At 40.0% G+C, this 20,603-nt stretch overlaps 1 long non-coding RNA gene across 1 annotated transcript in view; it reads left to right on the forward strand.

The window, feature by feature from the left end:
- LOC104681005 overlaps positions 1-19,407 on the forward strand; it is a 31,992-nt gene extending 12,585 nt beyond the window's left edge. The window contains exons 2-3 of the long non-coding RNA XR_750529.2: positions 4,822-4,923; positions 18,887-19,407. This is a non-coding gene — a long non-coding RNA (uncharacterized LOC104681005). The remainder of the gene's footprint in view (positions 1-4,821; positions 4,924-18,886) is intronic.
- Positions 19,408-20,603: the final 1,196 nt, after the last annotated feature.

Raw genomic sequence — 20,603 nt, forward strand, 5'->3', positions numbered from 1 at the left:
TCCTTGTTTTTTTGGCTCAAGTGGCTGCTGAATGTGGGTGTTCCTGGTTGGCAGGTGTCTTAGGTAAGGTTGCTGCAACAAACTACCATGGAATAGATGGCTTATGAATAACAGAAATTTATTTCTCACAGTTTTGGAGACTGGAAGTCTGGGATCAGGGTGCCAGCATGGTCGAGTTCTGGTGAAGACCTGCTTCTTAGTTCATAGAAAGTTATCTTCTCTCTGTTCTTTCTGGGGTCTCTTTTATCAGGGCACTAATCCCATTCAAAAGGACCCTGCCCTCATGACCTAATCACTTTCCAAAGGCCCCACTTCTTAATACCATCGTATTGAGAGTTAGGATTTAAAATATAAATTTCGGAGGAACACAAACATTCAGTTTATAGTAGTGGGCTATTTACCCACACATAGTCATTCAAGCATCTAGGTTCCTTCCACTTGTGGCTTCATCAGATCCTAGGATCCCAGAGTATTTGCATCTTTGTGGATGGGGAAGGAGAGAATTTATGCACTTCTTATATAAGCACAACATCACATCTACTCGCATTCCATTAACAAGAACTGGTCACGTGATCCCATCTAGATGCAAACAAGGGTTAACCAATCACTGACTGAGCAGCTTCTTCCTGACAATTCTGTCTTCTGAAGAGAAGGGGCACAAGCACTTGGTGGACAGTTAGCCTGCTTTACCACAGATACAAAAGAGTGCAGTAACACTTTAGATGGCATAGGACACTATTTTAAGAATCTAGAGGAAAAAGGATTTTTTAAACAAGCCATCAACAGCATAAACCACAAACAAATTATTGATAAATTCAACTCCATGAAAGCATTAAGAACTTCTATTCATCAAAATATAGCATAAGGAGAGCAAAAAGACAAGTCTCAAACCAGGAGAAGATATTTGCAATATAAACCCCTGACCTTACATATCTAGGAGATATAAAGGACTTTTACAAATGAATAAAAAGACAAATGGTTCAGTAGAAACTATAGGTAAAAATAGATCGATAGATACATGAAAAGTTGCTTAAACTCATTAGAATTCAGGGACACGCAAGATTCAGCAACAGAGAACCGCCATTTCATGTCTATCAGGTTGGTACATATTTAAAATCTGGATAATACAAAGTATTGCTGAGGCAGTGAGGTGCAGTAAACTCTTTTTACAGAGCTGTTAGGAAAGAACATTTACACATCAATTTGGAAAACAGTTTGGCATTACCTCATAAAGGCAGTGGGTACAAGGGTATTTATTTTCTCATTATTCTTTTAAACTATGCACACACATACACATAACACATATATAATTTATTCCACAATATAAATATTTAAAACAATAATCTTTTGAGAATATGACATAAGAATTGTAGAAAAGGTGATCTGAAGTCATGCTGTAACCGCACTGGGCATATTCTGTAACACTTGATATCTCTTCTTCATTCTAGTTGCCTATTTAGAACTGTTTCTTTCTCCTATCATCATATAAGTGATGGATAGCATAGCTTCTTAGATTAATATGAAATAGCAGTTCCAAACCAATCCACCCGATCATCTTAATCTTCCGAGGGCTGATGAATAAGGGGGTGAGAGAGCCACACCATGATCTCTTCCTCTGGAGGAAGCACACCTTCTGTTTGTGTCAAAGGGGTTAATTAACAAGAGTTGGTGTCACTTCCAATAATTACTAGGAATTAAAATTTACAGAAGGCACAACGAGGGCCTGGCAGCTGTGCCAAAATAAATCTGCCTTTGATCATGCAGCCGCAGCTGTTACATCTCAGAACATATTTTCCAAATCACCTTGGCTTTTTCAAAGCCCAAGCATGAGTATGACCAGATTCCCACAGAGTTCCTCGGACTTGAAGACGGGAAGATGGGTCCCACAAAACACCATATGGATGTACCTCTAGCCTTCAAAATTGAGGGGACTCATTTTCCTCTTTTCGGAGGACTGAATTTTAAACCTTTGCTCCAGCAGCCAGAATTTAAGGCCATACATAAACTCTTCTCTTTTAACTTTCAAATAGAAATAATGAATTATTATAACAAACTGTAATATGTAGCCTCAATGAAACAGATTCCCCAGCACAGAGAAGTAGGTTGAAAAATAAAGTAGAGGTTTACACCTATCTTTGTGCAACATGAGGTAAAGTCATCCTAGAATCCCTTGGCATCATAATGGCCCTCCAGAAACCACTTTAAATGTTAAATTGAGGGCACAACCACTCCTTTAAAAATCCTTAGGCAAAATTTTGCTTTCTAATCGTACGTTACCTTGACACCAATGCCACAAACAAAACAACCACTAGAGGGCAGAGAACCTTATTAGAAATAAAAGTGCCTCAAAGAATGGAAAGCTTGAAATGCCTTCTTAGTCAAATATATTAATTGCTGCGAAAGGCAACATGAGGATGGGTTGTTTATACAATCTCTTTCTATAAAATATGAGTCTTCCAATGAATATGAACCAAACTGGCAAAATTAGTAATGTGTATAATTTTTTTTTCACCGATGAGGTGCAGTTCCTAACCTACCTTATAATTCACTTAACCCACAGATAACTGTCTCAAAAAATTTTCCATCCGTAAGAGTCCTTTGTAAAAAGAAATGTAGTGTCTATTAAAGACTGCATGTTAGAAAAACAACACCTTCCTAATTTACTCTGCTTAGAAAAGATTCTAAGGGAACCCTAAACCAAAAGAGATGGTGGAATATAGTGTATGGAGATTTCATTTGGGACAAGCAGGATCCTGTTTTAGGAATCCTAATTTGCCCTGAGCTTGTTGCGATATAAGGTAATGACTGTGTGGCTAGTTAATTCTTCAACTGGTTGATTTCTGGATCTTGTTTGCATTGACACAGGCAGTTGTTATTGGTGGTGATGTTCATTTTGTGTCTCCGTGTGTCTTTCTCTCCAGCATGAAGAAATGCTTTTCAGCTTTAGGGTCCTGCTTCATGACAAAAAGGAATTTCTAGGTCATTCCACAACTTCCCTTGCCAACAATATTCCTTCTGTGTGCTGAGGTACAAAATATCTCCAAATAACCAAAATCCCTGTGAGCTCCAAGCTAACTCAAATAAGCATTGATGCATAAAGCAAAAATCACCTACCCTGAGGCTGCACTTGCCTAGTAAAGAATGGAGCAGAGTATGTGGGTTGAAAAGGAGATGCTTAGGGAAGTTTTGTTTATTCCAACTGACAATCATTAGTTTCAAATCTGCACAAAGAATGGAAGTCAGGAGAGAAATTGTGAAAAAAGAGTAAAAAAGAAAATCTTGTGGGTTATTTGGTAAATAGAGCTTGTGGAAGATTAGAAAAACAAATAAAAATGAAAACTGAACTAAAGGAGATACCCCATTCTAATTGAGTGCATGTGGAAAAAAATTTCAACATGGAAACTGCTGTTATGTTGTCTTTGAGAATAGGAACGTGGATGAAGTGCAATTGGAAGCTTTTGAATGGAACGCTCATCTTCAGCAATAGATCAAAGAATCCTATGAAAACTCATGTAAAATCCCCTTGAATGACAGAGGGATCTCAAGTAAGCAGAATTCACAAGGATTAAGTTTCCTTCTAAAAAGCGGTATGTGTGCTTAATTCACTACTTCGCTTGGAGTTTACTACAGTGGAGACATTTTATTTAAAAAGTGAGAAAAGCTGCTAAACCATATAATGATGATACTGATTATGATGTTGATGACAATGAGAACAAACTCCTTGTAGTGCTTGCTTGTAAGCACTTCCCATATATTCACTCATTTAACCCTTATAATAACTCTATGAATTAGAAATTATTATCTTGATATCCATATCATAGAAGGAACTGAATTGAACCACAGGGAGATTACAGGACTCACCCAAGGTCACATATATAGTAAATGGTGGAAGTGGAGCTGAAACTCAAGCAAGTCTGTTTCAGGGGCTACAGTTTTAACCATCGGTTAAGCTGCTTTTCTACAAAATAAAAATGCTTTGTTCGCAAGTTTTCTTAGTACTTATTGTTGTATGAGTAAAATGTAGAAATCTATAAACCCATGTAGTTCAGGTGTCTCAGCCCAGCTGACTTGGATCTCTGCTCAGTTTAAGAAGTATGACCCATATATGGTGAACATTAAATCGATGCTGGCTTCTTGTTATCTGTACACATTACCATCCAGATTGTGTATTTTAAAATATATAGTAGTACCTCAAATATTTAATTTTAAGGAAACAAATCTATTTATGACAATGCTAAATGGAAATCCATGTGATATGATTTATATCTGTGCCCCCACCCAAATCTCATGTTGAACTGTAATCTCCAATGTCAGAGGTGGGGCCTGTTGGGAGGTGATTGGATCATCAGGGTGATTTCTCATTACTTAACACATTCTGTTGGTGCTGTCATCACAACAGTAAGTTGTCATGAGATCTGGTGTGAAGCACCTCCTCATTCTCTTTCTTCCTCCTGCTCCAGTCATGTGAAGTGCCACTCTCCCTTTGCCTTCTGCCACCATTGTAAGGTTCCTGAGGCCTCCCTGCAAGTCAAGCTGATGCTGCCATGCTTCCTGTACAACCTGTGAAACTGTGAGCCAATGAAACCTTTTCTCTTTATAAATTACCCTGTCTTAGGTATTTCTTTATAGCAATAAGAGAACTTACTAATACATCATGGTAAAAGGGAATCCTCCACAATTTTGCAGATTCTCATCACCTGGAAGGAGTTGTTTGGAGTAATGTAAAGAAGGCAAGTTCAACCACTGTGTCACCTACTCAACACCTCATCTCCTCCTTTATTTTCTCCCCGTCATTCCCACTTTTTCCTCTTCCTTTTGTAGACCTTTCCTAATACTGAAGGATTGTATAAAATTTACTTTCACCAAGAAGTTCAGAAACTTTAACAGGGCTGATGTGACAAACTGCTGGGTCTTTCTCTGAAGGTAAGTTTTCCTCCCATTAATCATTTTAAAATAGAACATATGCTGGGCATGGTGGCTCACGCCTGCAATCCCAGTACCTTGGGAGGCTGAGGTGGGAGGATCAATTGAGGTCAGGAGTTCAAGACCAGCCTGGCCAACACGGTGAAACCCTGTCTCTACTAAAAAAAATTCAAAAATTAGCCTGGCGTGATGGCACATGCCTGTAGTCTCAACTACTTGGGAGGCTGAGGCACGAGAATCACTTCAACATGAGAGGTGGAGGTTGCAGTGAGTTGAGATCTTGCCACTGCACTCTAGCTTGGGAGACAGAGCAAGACTCCAGCTCAAATAATAATAATAATAATAATAATAATAATAATAATAATAATTTAAAGTTCCATGACTTTGATCCAACCTAAGAAGCTCCTAAACCAAAAAAAGGTTGAGGGAGGATCTATGTGTCTCTGTGTGCATTGACATAATTTGCCTACTCTTATACTCCCTGCAAACGTTAAATGCTGTAAAACATAGGTTTTCTATTTAATTAAATCATACACATTTAAGGCTTTTGCTTAGCAAATTTATCTGAGCATCAGTTTGACATTTTTAAATCATGTAATCATTAAGATAATCCTTTAGACCCTGGCTTTCGAAGTGTGATCTGCATATCTCTGAAGGTCCTCTGGATTCTTTTGAGGATTCCAAGATGTCAAAGCTACTTTTGTAATACTACTAAAAATGTGTTTTGTTCTTCTCACTGTTTATCATTGACCCTGCTGATGCAAATGTAATGGTGAGTCTAACTGCTGGTCCCATAGCACAAACCAAGGCATTGGTATCAAGCTGTGCTAATAGTCATCACTTTCTTCACCTCCACATACTTACAGCAAAAAAGGAATATTTCAGTCTCACTCAAAATGTTCCTAATGAAGCAGTAAAATTTATTATTAATTCTTAAAACATCTAGATTCTGAAATGAACATGCTTTTAAGGTTGTGTGTGACAAAATGGGGAGTATGTATAAAGCATTTCTGTATTCTTCAATCCATAGCTGTCTTGTGCAAATGCACTTGTGCAATTACTTGAGTTGCATGCCGAACTAGCTGCTTTTTTCATGGAACATTATTTCCTTTTGAAAGAGTGACTAATAAACAAACTGTGATTTTCAGACTTCTGCATTTGGCCAAGAGTTTTGGAAAATCAACAAAATGCACCTGTCCTTTCAGGGAGCACAACTGACAACATTTGTTTCCAGTAATAGAGTTCAAGCTTTCATGTGAAAATGAGAATTACGGAAAATTTATATCTGTCTCACGAGTTTGACAGCTTCCCAACTTTTAAAGGCTTTTTTGATGAGATTTGGGGTAATATTAGCAAATGTTATTTTGTTTGCATTGAATAATGAAATGTGTCAATATTAGGAAACTGTTTAACTTAATAAACCAATAGGTTCCAAATGAATATTGCATAAGAATAAAATGTCAAACAAGGATAAAGATCTATTCCAAATGAAGATAGGCAAAAATTTTAACTTAAAGACATGAAACATTTCAGATATTCCACATTGCAACTAATCTTTAAGAAATTACCATGTGTTGAGTTTTGGTGTTGTATCAAAGAAGAATGTCCAGAATTATCTGAAATGACTCCAAAATATACTCCTTTTTTTCCCATGTATTTCAACTAAAACAACATATCCAAATTACTGAATTAGAGTCCATCTATCCTCTAGTAAGGCAAACATTAAGGAGGTTTGCAAAAACTGTAAAACAATGCCACTCTTCTAACTAGTATTTATTGCTTTGGTAAGTCTTATTTTTTATAAATATATATTATTTGTGCCACTGCGTAATGGGTTTATAATTCTTATTTTAAAATAATAATTTGAATTCTTTTCCATTTTAATTTCTAAAATGCTATGCAGTGATAATATTAGTCACATTAAACAAAGCTCTTTTAAGTCCTCAATACTTTTTTTATGAATGTAAAATAGTCCTGAGACCCAAAAGTTTAAGAAATGCTGCTTCAGATATCTAGTCTTAGTGGCTACAAGCTCCATACCTAATCATGACAGAAGTGCCATGCAGCAGTGCAAAGGCTGTAAGTTTGTTGTCTACAGGCTTGAGCCTGATCATGACTTACCCATTTGCCAGCTCTGTGATCTTAGCTAATTAACTTGACATCCCTGAGCCCTCAATCCCTTTACTTGTAAGATGGATATAATAATAACTACTTAGAATGTTAGACAGTTTCTATGAGTTGCCACAGGTAATGGGCCTATTCCAATATCTGGAATATAGTAGGCAATAAATACATAGCATGTCCTTTCTTGTTCCCAGGGTGCCTATACCCGTTCTACAATTATGTTGTATTGCCTCTAAATCCTTCAATTTTCTTCCCAATATTACAACAAAGAACACTTGCTTATTTCTTACATAATTAATACCTTCTCTAATTCCCTTCTTTTGACAAAATTTTCTAACCAAAGTAATACACACATATGTGTGTGTGCTAAGTAACTAAGATCATACAAACAATAAGCATTGGAGCCAGAACTTTGCACAGTATGCCGCTAGTTCTGTATGCATCAAGTTAATAAATGACTAATGGAAAATTGACTTAGTCACATCAATATCTGCTCATTTTAGAAATTTCAACAGTTTCCCCTCCCTCCTTCCGTTAGTCTCTCCATTGCAAAACAGACAGACCTTCCAGCATTTATATGGGTAGACCTAACCAACACATTTACTCCTCTTCTTCCAAATAGTAGCTTTTTGTAACTGGAGTTACTTAAACACAATCAGATAATTGCTTCTGGTGGATAAATAGAAATAATTTAGTATTTTCCTTCCACATAATTGCATTTCAATCAATTGATTGGATCAATCCTTTATTATTAATTGTTACCTGACAGCCTATGTTAACTATCTTTAAATTGCCAGGTTTGGAGAGAATGGGGAATTGATTTTTGCTTATATCAGCATGTTTGTATCCAACAGATACTGGAACTATTTTTTTTAAAGAACATAATTACATAAATGTCTGACACACATTGTATATGCACTCAGGTAGTAATTTCAAAACACATCATAATTTTTAGAACAGATGCTACAAAGCTGCCAGAAGAATCTAAACAAGCCATTTTTGGGTGCCCTGAGAATACTTCTCTTAATTTTTCCTTTTTCTTACTTAGATGTTAAATGACTGTCATTATTTATATCATCTCCTGTGCCTAATCAAGTTAATTCATATCACCAAACATTTTTCTACAATAGGATACAACTTTTATCATTTTCCTCTAGTTCAGTGCAAAGCTTTATAGATTCATAGAATATTAAAGCATAAGGGGCCCTGAGGGACCATCTAGTTTATCCCTCTAAATTTACAGGTGGGAAAATTACTGGCACTGTATGTGGTTCATAGTGGGGAGTAGAGGCAGGGATCTGGAATGAAGGAAAGATTTCTTTTTCTAAATTTCCTTGTCGACATGGTGACCCTCTGTCTTTAGAATTCTTTTTCTCTACTATGTGTTTTATTTGATCCCTGTCCCTTTTTCTCTGTCTTGACGGCAACTGAAACACAGGCTACAGATCTTTCTCCTTTACACCCCAAAATTCCACTCTCTTGATGCCACCATGGGAAGTGGACTTTCACTGGGGATAAGTTGGAGTAATGGCATGAGAGGATTTTGTCTCATAACGATATGGGAGAAGACATTAAGCTGAATATTAGATTTCTCTCTTCTTAAGTCTCTCAATGATTCCGGCAATTTCTACCTTCTGGTAATTTCCCCCATGTTCTTTATATATCTTCAGCTTGCTACCAACTTCTCTCTCTTCTCTCTTCTCCCAGCTCCATACTGACTTTCTGGGGACACAGTTCTTTAATCTAACTCTGTGTTCCTACTAACTCATCCCTCTGAGGCCTTACTTTTTGTTAACTTCAGTTTTTCAGTGTTGTTTTCTTAAATAAAAACAGTTATTTCCATAACAGTAACTCTGATGCCAACAACAAAATAATATATATGTTATATTTTATACATATTATATCTTAGCAGAAGTATACTTAAGGGACTTTTTGAACAACTGGCAAAAGTGCTTAATTCTACTAAGGGAGGTCAGTGTCTTAGTCAATTTGGGCTGCTATAATGAAAAAACAAACAAACAAACAAACATAGACTGTGTGCGTTAAACAACAAATTATATTTTTCACAGTTTTGGAGGCCAGGATTTCCAAGACCACGGTGCCAGCAGAGCCTGTGTCTGGTGAGGGCTCTCTTCCTAGTTTGTAGATGGCTGCTTCTTGCTGTATCCTCACATAGTCAAGAGGGAGATCATCTCTCTTGTCTTATATAAGGACACTAATCCCATTCATGAGGGCTCCATTCTCATGACACAATTACCTTCCAAAAGTTCCCCCCTCAAATACTACCACACTGAGCATTAGTCTTTAACATACGAATTTGGAGGGGTGGGGCACAAATACTCAATCCACCGGAGTCAGATAAAGCAATAAGTTTTCTCTGGGAACTAAAGGAGGCAAAATTGGGAAGAAAATTGTATTAGGCTAATAGACCAGGTAAAGGTGAATATAGAACAAGTGGCAGATTACAGGGGGTAGAGGGTGCTTAAAGTTCACGGTTCCTATGGCTGGTTGGAGAAAATGATAGGCAGTTGCATACAGGGGCAGATATCAATAGGTCTTCTTATGTTGGTAAGGAATTTACATGTGGATCCAGGGCACTTGGATCTGGTTCATTAACTTCTTTCCCAATGAGACCTGCTCTTCATCTACTCTGGCACTACCTGAGTTGGGTCCGTCACATCTCTTTCTTGTACTATTACATTATTTTAAGGTACAGAGATGAGGAAAAACAAGAGCTTCAGGAAAATAGACCCCTAACTCAGGGTGTTTAGAGGAAAATGTGTGGAGAAGTAGTAAGATTCAAGCTGGAGAGACAAGCAGAAGCCAAGACTCTTTCCAAGGACAACTCTGGCATCCCTCAACTGTCTTTCAGATCCCAGCTAACAAACCACCAACCCAAATATATTTATGCAGACTCCAGGCAGGAGCATGCTCAATGTAAAAAAAAAAAAAAAAAACTCTTCTTCTGACTCTCCTACAAAAGAAACATAACCAATTTACATTTCTAGCAAATTTCCAGCATAGTATAAAAGTTTATTACAAAAATGAATATCAAAATAACAATATTTTATTGCTAGAGATCAAAGAAACTAGTAGAGAAGCTCCATATTTATGAGAACTAGTTGTAATGACATTTAGTTATTTGAGACCATCTGTGCGAACACGGAAATAGCCTCATTATATGTAAACACATAATAGTAGTTATTAAAATTTGATTCTCTTTGTACTGTACTCAAACAAAAAGAGAAACAGAGAAGCTAAGGTAGGTTTTCTATGAATGTGGAATCAGAGAAACAAGTATATGTGAAAAGAAACTGCAGAGTTTGCAAATCTTTTCTGGAATATTTAAAATTTTTATTAGAAAATCCAAGATGCCACATAGCTAGCCCCAGCTATTGGCCTCACCTTAATCATGCAGACCTGGCCATGCCCTCCATGGGGATGTCCACAGTCATCCAAAACAGCAGGCTGCCCTTTGAAGTGATCTCTGCCACATCACATGTATACACACGCCTGCATATTTTTTCTCATACACGGAACTATCCTGCAAAAACTGTATTACTCTAAATTTGAGACAAAAGTCTCAGCTACTGAATGAGTGCTCAAGACTATAGAATTGATAAGCCAATATATAATTCAGATTCGTGCTTCTCAAAAGCCAGCCCTTTTCCCCTTACACCTTCCTGTTCTCATGGAATCAGCTTTTCCCATGGGGCTTGTAAGCTAGCTAGACTCTTAAAGCCTTTCCCTTGACACATATTGCAAGAAGATAGCAATACTTTGAACATCTAAACTTGTGGTTCATAGTTCAAAGACGTTTACTATTTACTCATGAAGTTCTTTTGAATACTAGTTGTCCCTACTTTGCAGATGTAAGCTGAAACCATGCAAAATGGTTTTAATAGTCAATGTGAAAATTCTTTCTGTAACCTTTAAACATTTTTTGTGAAAACATTACTCTTGTCGAGTTTGTAAATGTACTAAAAACGATGAAAATAGTAAAATTAATATTTAGTGTACTAGAAAACAAACACTGAGGATGAAAGTATTTCATTATTTGTAAAAAATTTATTAAGAGTGCTTTAGGATATGAGAGCGATCTGGCTGAGATGTCTGTTACTCTATTGATCGCCAGGGTTGATTCGGCGACCCGGCTAGCTAGGCGTGTGTGCTCTTCTTCCCTCACCGCTTTATGTGTGTCCCTCAATAAGTGTGCACTCCATGGAAGAGGACGTCCATCCCCCAGAGAAGAGGACCAGTCTTCGATCAAGGGTATAGGAGTAGCTGCGCTCCCCTGCTAGACTCTCCAAACATGCTATTTTTTTTTTCTTTCTTTTATTTTTTAGATGGAGTCTCATTCTGTCGCTAGGCTGGAGTGCAATAGCATGATTTCAACTCACTGCAACCTCTGCCTCCTGGGTTCAAGCGATTCTCCTGCCTCAGCCTCCTGAGTAGCTGTGACTACAGGCGCACACCACCATGCCCAGTTAATTTTTGTATTTTCAGTAGAGACGGGGTTTCACGACGTTGGCCAGGATGATCTCGATCTCTTGACCTCCTGATCCGCCTGCTTCGGCCTCCCTAAGTGATGGGATTACAGGCGTAAGCCACCACGCCCGGCCAACAAGCTCTTAAGAGTAGTTTAGAGCCACGGGCAGCTAGGAGTGGGGACATGGTTGCCACTTAAACAGTGGTGGGCACGGACGCCTGGTGCTGCCAGCTTGGTTCCAGTGGGGACAGGGTCTTTCATGATGAGACGATGAAACTTTAACAGCTGGTGCTGGATAATCAGAAAGCACTATTCAAGAAGGAGCAGAGAAAAAAGCACCTTCAGCCATTCATGGTGCAGCCAAATCCAGAAGCCAGGCTAAGTTGGATGAAGCCAAAGGCCAATGAGGAGCGCACTCCTTTGGTGGATTCCCTTACTCCCACAGCACTGTCGTCTTTATGGCAATATGGCCCGGCTGCTGTCCTGAAGCCAGATGTTCAAGATTTGGAAACCAAATTTCATGTTCTTCCAGTCAGCTCCCTTGTTCTGGGAGAAAATACCGAAGAGAGTGTTGATGGGGAAGACACCTCGGATACTGCTTCCAAGCCAGATCTTCAGAAGATTTTTCCAAAAACAATAGTATCTCAGTCTGAACTTTGATGAGGAGAGTGATAGTGAAGAAGAAGAAGGAAAGAAAATAAGATCCCAGGCTCCATATTCAGAAACAGGAAGACCCAATTCAGTATCCAGCCTGCACTCGACCACAGATGCAGCTGCTTCCGTTTCCGGTGCTGCTGCCCAACCCGCCGATAACGAGCTGGGAGAAGTGGAGGACCTGGAGGACTTCCCTTCCGTTTTCGATTTTGCAGCCCAACCGCCGCATAACCGGCTGGGAGAAGTGGAGGGCCTGGAGGACTTTTACGTATAGTCCTTCCCTTAAAGTGTCACAGTAAGATGTCATATAATCAAGGATTAAAAAAAGGAATGGATTGGGGCCCCTGCTCCACTTACTGTATATACTTGGGAAAAGAAGAAAATCAGAAGACATTTCTTCTTACAGCTAGAAAGCGGAAAAAGAGCAAATCATCCAACTGTCTTCACTGATCCAACTGATTTATCTCGTGAAGGAGAAAGTTATACTGACAAACTTAGATCCAACCTCAGGGAACCAAGTTTACAGTTTATGACCAAGGTGTCTGCCCCATGATGGCCGGGGTCTGGTAGGGAAGGCTCACACACGGCAGGAGCTAGCTGTCGTCTCCTGTGAAACAGATGAAGTGGGATCCGAAGGTCCTAGGAAAATGTTTGTGATCATTCCCGGAATGACGGTGAATCATGAGCAGATCCCATTTCAGCCACGAAATAACTACGACAGCTTGTTCTCAAGATGGCAGAACAAAACTATGGCCCGGGTGCGGTGGCCCACGCCTGTAATCCCAGCATTTTGGGAGGCAGAGTCGGGCGGATGGTTTGAGGCCAGGAGGTCGAGACCAGCCTGGCCAACGTGGTGAAGTCCCAGCTCTACAGTACAAAAATTCACTGGTTCAGTAGCGCGCGCCTGTAATCCCAGCTACTCACAGGGTTGGACACGAGAATCTCTGGAACCCGGGTAGCGGAGGTTGTAGTGAGGCGAGATCGCGCCACTGCACTCCAGTCTGGGCAGAGCGAGACTTTGTCTCAAAAAAACCAAAAACCAAAAACCAAACAAACAAACAAAAAACAAGTGTCAGGAGAGGCTTTGGGAAGGATTCCCAGTGGACGTGAGCCCTGCAGGCCTAGGCAGGCCTTTGGGCTTTCTTCTTGGCTCCCTGAAGCCTGGATCATGGGCACGAAAGGTGTTTTGCTAAGTTTTTTGGATTATCGGCACCCCTCTGTGTATTATGTGACTCATAGACCAGTTCGCCCTTCCCAGAATGTATCTGAAACTTGAAATGCAGGAGTTCTGTGAGCTCTGCTGTCAGCACCGTTCAGCCACAGCCCTTGTGCACATAACTGCCAGCATTGGGCAAGGCACCTGTGGCGGCTGCTCCCTTCGATTTCCCTTCTGTGGACTGACCTCTCATCTCTGCCTACTCCTGCACCACATTAGATAAGCATGTTAAGGAGTGCCATCTGGGAGCTGCAAAGATCCTTGGCTCATCCCCCACTGATAAGTCCCACCTGCTGGGTGTGGACAAGACTGCTTCTATCTCAGGCATGCTTCCCCTCAAGTGCCTCCGGCACAGCTGTGCCCAGAAGCCTCACAACTCCTCACCATCACTCCTCCCCCAGTCCCCACTCCCCTTTCCCACACTGTCATCCTGGGGCACTGCCTGGCAAGCTACCTTCACTGAACACAGAAGCTAAGGAGAACTTAATGGTGGGCCTACTGGACCTCATCCTGTTCCTCCTCCTCCCTCTGGTTTAAACAGATATATAAATAACCTAATTTCACATAATTCTTGTTTACGTGTGCAGATTATTGGTTTTATCTAAGTCCTAATTATACCTTTTATATGTTATAGAAATAAAAGTTAATTTCCATAGAAAAAGAGAGAATAGGCAGTGCTTAGCTTCTTCTCATCATAAAACTTACAACATGGAGCCAGCCTCTTTTCAGTGCTTCATCCAATTGTCATACTCCTTTCTAAATTTGGATTAGCTTGCAGCATTGTATTCTTTGTGTCTTCAATGTCTTGAAGTGTCTCTGAGAATTCCTTTAATGTGAAGTTCTTACCAGCTTCACTTCCTCTATGACATCTTCATTTTTTTCTTCACAACCATTTCCCTATTTAGGTTGATAAGCTCACCTTCACTAAGCTCCTCTGGCTGCATGCTGAGTCTCTCAATGGCAGCAGCATCAACATTCCTATGGCTGGCTATTGCTTCTATGAATCCATTTATGTTTGATTTGAATTTCACATCCAATGCTATCAATTTTCATTTTTTGTTGGACAGCTTTGTTGGCCAATTCCCTGTCTTGATTGCCTATTTTTATAAAATGTCACATGGGTCTATCGCTGGGAGACAAAGAAGCAACACAACTACATGCTTTGTTGTCTGCGCGGAAACTGAACAAATAACAAATGCAACAGCGACCAATCACCAGTACACTATGAAAGAAGTGGTCAGGTTGGTTACTGATCACGATGTACATCTGTTATTTACAAAGTGATTTAAGGAGTGAAGAGTTTGCAGCAAAATGTGTACTTCATGCCATTATTCACAATCTACCATGGGAACTAAAATTTAAATGAAGATGTTGGGTGGGTACAGTGGCTCACACCTATAATCCCAGCACTTTGGGAGGCCGAGGCGGGTGGATCACTTAAGGTCAAGAATTCAAGGCCAGCCTGGCCAACATGGTGGAACTATGTCTCTACCAAAAATCCAAAAATTAGCCAGGCATGGTGGTGCATGCCTATACTCCCAGTTACTCAGGAGGTTGAGGCAGGACAATCACTTGGACCCAAGAGGCAGAGGTTGCAGTGAGCTGAGATCATGCCACTGCACTCCAGGAGGACAGAGTGAGACTCTGTCTCAAACAAAACAACAACAACAACAACAACAACAACAACAACACACCTAAGTTGTTGGGGCACTGACATTATTCAACTAAACCATGATGACTGAAATTCACGCAAAGTGGAATCATATACAGTGAGGGCTACCTATATAAATATAATCAAACCCTGGAGTATTCTGGGATGGACTCTTTTTTTTTGTCATATTGATTACTTTCCTTCCTTGTGTCTCCAACCTCAAAGGCAGTAGAGGGTAATGGTTTAACTGATCCTGGAGTTAAATTGCCTTTGGTTGCAGACTAGTCTGCCGGTTCCTGTCTGTAACTTGTCTCATACCTGTTTTTCTCTGGTCCTCTATTTTCTCATCTGGTAAAACTATAATAACCATCCCTATCTTGTAGAGTTTTGTGAGCACTGCATGAAAGAATCCATGTAAAATCCTCAGAATGTATCAATCGTAGAGTAAGAATCCAGTAAACACTTTTATTTTAATGATATTACTACTCATAGGAGGTGGTTCTGAAAAGTTATTTATTTAACAAATATTTATTGATGTTCTGCTATGTATTTGTTGCTGAGAATATAGTGGAGAAAGGTTTTTCCCCATAGAGCTTACACTCTAGTGAGGCAAACATCATTTGTTCATTAAAAATTAAAACTCATTTAAAAAGATAAAAAATAAGCCTATGAAAAGATAGAAACATATAAAACTGATAGAAAAATAATTTCAGATAAATCACGTTAAATGCTTTTTTAAAAGTGTGGTTGTAAAACTGTTAAATGCAGAAGAAAAAATAAGTGAATTTTTTGGACAGCCTAAGAGCTCTGCCCCTGCTTTAGGGACCTGAGAAAGAGTCACCTTTAGTCTTTCCCAACACAAATCTTTAAATCTGCTCTTCAGAGAATTATTTCCATGACGATGTACTTGCCCAGTTCTTGAAGTGAAAGAAAAAAACCGATTTCACCAGTATTTACTTGTTGCTGTTAACAGATGTAAACGTTGAACGGCAGTTGGCCACCTCAGTATCCATTGCGAGTTTTTATCGTCTTTTATGGATGAGTGTATTTGACTATGTCATCCCAGACTTTCCTTATGATAAATTGAGGTATTTGCTCATATAAATATTTCAGGAAGCAAAACAAGGGGACTTGGAAAGAATGCTTGAAGAGGAGATAGATCTATGTCCAGATCCTCCTCCTATACCACTTACATGTGTTCTCCCTGTTGTTTAAGCAGAAAAACACAAAGCACAGTTCTAAAAATACTTTATCAGTGCAATATTTCCAATTTTGAAGACTTTTAGAGGGGACTAAAAAGCGCCCAACCAGGGCCTGACAGAGTAGCTGCCCTGTCTTTAGAATGCAGGTTGTAAAGGGGGCATCAGGCTCTCATTGTAGCACACAGCTCTGTTGTCATGGAACGTGGGAGGAAGCATTCTCCATGAATATCTTCATATTTTGAAGAACCTTAATTACAACAAAAGTGGTATTTTGACAATTCTGTTAACAATGTGGAGGAAAGGAGGCTTGGTGCTCAAATGATGTATTTCCTTGATTATTCTGAAGATTCTTTTCATGTGGAGAGGGTCTTCTTGCAGTGTGAGGCAGACTGCTTGGGCATTCAAGGAGAAGGGGTGGGTCCTGTTCCACAAGGCAGATTAGCTGCAACCATATGTGTGTACAAAAGGAATAATGAGGGTAAAACCACAAAGTAGCGATTGTGAACTTTCTGCTTCCAAATTCTCCCAAGCTTTGAAACAGGCGAAGTACAGGGCCTGCTGTCTCTGCAGAACAAACAGTAATGGTTCCAGCTGCATCCTCTCCTGTACCACCTACTATTCCTTCGAAGAACTGAATATAGAAGAAGCCAGCTTTCAAATAAAAAGTGCTATCTCAGCACTTTGGGATGCCGAGGAGGGTGGATCACAAGGTCCAGAGATCAAGACCATCCTGGCTAGCACAGTGAATCCCTGTCTCTACTAAAAATACAAAAAATTAGCCAGGCGTGGTGGCGGGCGCCTGTAGTCCCAGATGCTCGGGAGGCTGAGGCAGGAGAATGGTGTGAACCTGGGAGGCGGAGCTTGCAGTGAGCTGAGCTCGCACCATTGCACTCCAGCCTGGGCTACAGAGAGAGACTCCGTCTCAAAAAAAAAAAAAAAAAAAAAAAAAAAAGCCATGTCATTGTTGGTGGATCAGGTGGGCATCTTGGTGCAGAGGGGTGGGGTGTGTGGCTTATGGAATGAAGTCACACTGCAAGCCTCAATGTCTTTGTTTTGAAAAATGGTAGTGCAATCTTCTTCAGAGAAATTCATGTTTAAAGAATGCTCAAAACGCCGAAAATAAAATTTAAAAAGAAAAAGAGGATCAGCAATAAAGCCATTAGGAAGTACAGGTCAAAGTCAAGGATTAATTACTTCGATAGATATTTAATAAGAAAATACTTTATGCCAGGCAGGGCTGCTGTGTGTGACTGTGCAGTGTGTAGACTGCAGAAGAGCGCTCGGCTGCTCACCCTATGCAGGGTGGTGGAGGCCCTAGAGTCAGACAAGGTTTTCTTTCTGAGGATAAAATGGTGAATCAAATAGACAAAGTCTCTCTCCTCGCAAAGTATACATTTCAGTGCAGGATGCAGACACATTAGCAGGCATGTATATGACAGTGTGTTGAATGTCATGTACGTGGAGTGTCATGGGTGTGTGGAAGAGGACCTTGATCCACAGAGAATCCTTCTGGAGCGGCTACAGCTGGCACCATGGAGTACAGGCAGACACCTGTACATTTGTTGCTCAAATAACATATTTCCTTGATTATTATAAAGGTTCTCTGCATGTGGAGAGGATCTTCTCCCAGTGTGAGGCAGAGAGCTTGGGCCTTCAAGAAGGGGCGGTTCCTGTTTCATAAGGCAGATTAGCCACAACCGTATGCCTGAACAAAAGGAACAAAGCGGGTGAAACCACACAGTATGTGAGCAATGGGAGTGCTTCAGACAAAGGGAGTGAAATTGGCAAAAGCTCAAGCAAAAGAAAGGCCTGATACTTTCAAGCCTCTGACTGAATTCAGTTTTAATTGGAGCATCAAGAGTAAGAATGGAGAAGGAGCTGGAGAGGGAGGTAAGGGCCTGCTCACGCACAGCCCAGTTGACCATGCTAAAGTGTTTGGAGCAGCGAGTGAATGTTGGCAAGCAGGAAGGAGGAAGGGTCCCAGGATCTGCATTTTGCAAAGACCATTATGAATGCCAGGTCCAGATTGATTTGAGAGGAACAAGAGGAGAAAAAGGGTGCATACCACACATTGCAGATTTTACTTTAGAAACTTGTAAATTGTCTATTAAAAAATTTAAATAAATTAAAAAGGAATTAGTTAGAATTGAAAGTAAAATTCCATAAATGACCTTACCTATTTATCCATTTGGTGACAAAACCACACAGAGAAAAGTTGTTCTAAGTGATTTTAAAAAACATAAATGATTGTGTAACCCCAGTGGGATATACCCCAGGGAAAAAAAAATCCCTGCAAAAAATCACTTAAACTGTTTTCAGTAATTGTTGGAGGAAATGTTAATATAATTATTCTGAGATTTCTAATCTAATACATGTAAAGTCATAAAAACACTGTAATTTTAAAGGAATTTAAAATTTGTAATGCAAGAACAAGAAGGAATTGTTTTTGTATTACAAATTGTAGAGACTTTAATTTTTTATTTTTTTTTTTTACAGAAAATATGTGAATGACATTTTTGGTGATAACAGGTGAGGCCTAAGGGTAGTCTAAAGTGGGAAGATAGAGACAAGAAAGCAAAATTATTGTACAAATTAAATAATAAGAAATTTCTGTTTTCTCTTAGCAGCTCAAGAAGAAAAGAGAATTTGAGGAAGGCTGAACTCAGAGAAGAGAGGTGGTAATATAGAGAGAAAGGTCTCTGGAGAGATCAGCTACATGGTAGCGAGCTGGGACCCGTGGAGGACAAAGATCATTATGATATTCCCTGCAGCAAGAAGCAGCAAATGAACTGTCAGGCCAGTGAGGTCTGACACCCAATTATAAGTTGTCAAACACAAACACAGTGTCTTTCCATCAAACCTACATTTGTTAACATTATTTTACTTTACCTTCTGTTTTTTGTCAAGCACTGATATTGTGTTAAATCCTTCAGACAAAGTTTGGTGCTTTCATGACCTGACTATGTGTTTGCAGTCAGTGTTTGGAGAAACGAGAGAGATGAGGGAGAAGAAGGGCTGTGTGTGTTCACATTTTGGAGCACAGCAGTCCCCAGACCAGCTTGGGAAGCAAGGTGAGCTAGTGACAGGGTGGCCAGAAAGTATAGATGAGCAGCTAGAAACAGGAGTGGAGAGAGACAGGGTGAACCGGGGGTGGGAGAGAGAGCTGGAAGTCTTAAGATTCAGCCAAGAAGTGTGGTAATAAGATGCTGTCACTCTGAGATGGGAGGGAGAGTTAGTCTTCGTATTATGCCATATTAGATACTTATAATTGCTTGAGAGTCATACCTCAGATGTAATCTCTGCTATGCCCCAACTAGCCATGAGATTTGTGGGCAAGCTCTTTCATGTCCCAGAGCCGCCTCAATTTCTTACTCTGTAAGTTTCTCCTTTGTTCTTGTTTGCTTCATAGCACTGGTTGACCCCATCTGCTCCTGCTCACACACAGCCAATGGATCTACAACACACAACTGCATGGGCCCAGAAGTGGTGGGCTTCACTCTCAATCACTAATTTCCAAACAGAGCTGGGAAAAGAAGTTGATGAAGGGAGTTAGGTGAACTCATGGTCATTCCTAAGAATCCCTTTTCCTTGAATGCTCAGACAGATCCTGGTTTTTGTTTGTTTGATTGATTTTCTTATTATGTTTTAAGTTCTAGGATACATGTGCACAACATGCAGGTTTGTTACATATGTATACATGTGCCATGTTGGTGTGCTGCACCCATTAACTCGTCATTTACATTAGGTATATCTCCTAATGCTATTCCAATTAATAGAAAAAGAGGGAATCCTCCCGAACTCATTTTATGAGGCCAACATCATCCTGATACCAAAGCCTGGCAGAGACACAACAAAAAAAGAGAATTTTAGACCAATATCCCTGATGAACATCGATGCAAAAATCCTCAATAAAATACTGGCAAACCGAATCCAGCAGCACATCAAAAAGCTTATCCACCATGATCAAGTGGGCTTCATCCCTGGGATGCAAGGCTGGTTCAACATACGACAGATCCTGTTTTACAGACCTTCCATGGCCCCAGTATCTTGGCACTGTTTGTTATGCAAAAGTTTATCTTGGGCAGATGGGATTTCTGCTAATCTTCCATTTGCCTGGCCAGTCTAAGACAGTGTCCTTGACATGCTGTTGCTGCCTGCCCTGCTCAGTTTGGCATTGCCTGGTGGTGGTCACTGTGCCTGTGCAATTCCTCCATTTCCTAATGTCAGGCTCAATGCAGGGATGTGGGCTGAATCGTAACTGAGGGGCACATTGAGAGCTGGGGGAGCACAGAAAGGTTGAGAATCACTGAGCAAATGACTGAATCCTTGAGGAGTTTAAGTATA

Source organism: Rhinopithecus roxellana, chromosome 18 (genome assembly GCF_007565055.1).
Source record: "Rhinopithecus roxellana isolate Shanxi Qingling chromosome 18, ASM756505v1, whole genome shotgun sequence".
NCBI lineage: Eukaryota > Metazoa > Chordata > Mammalia > Primates > Cercopithecidae > Rhinopithecus > Rhinopithecus roxellana.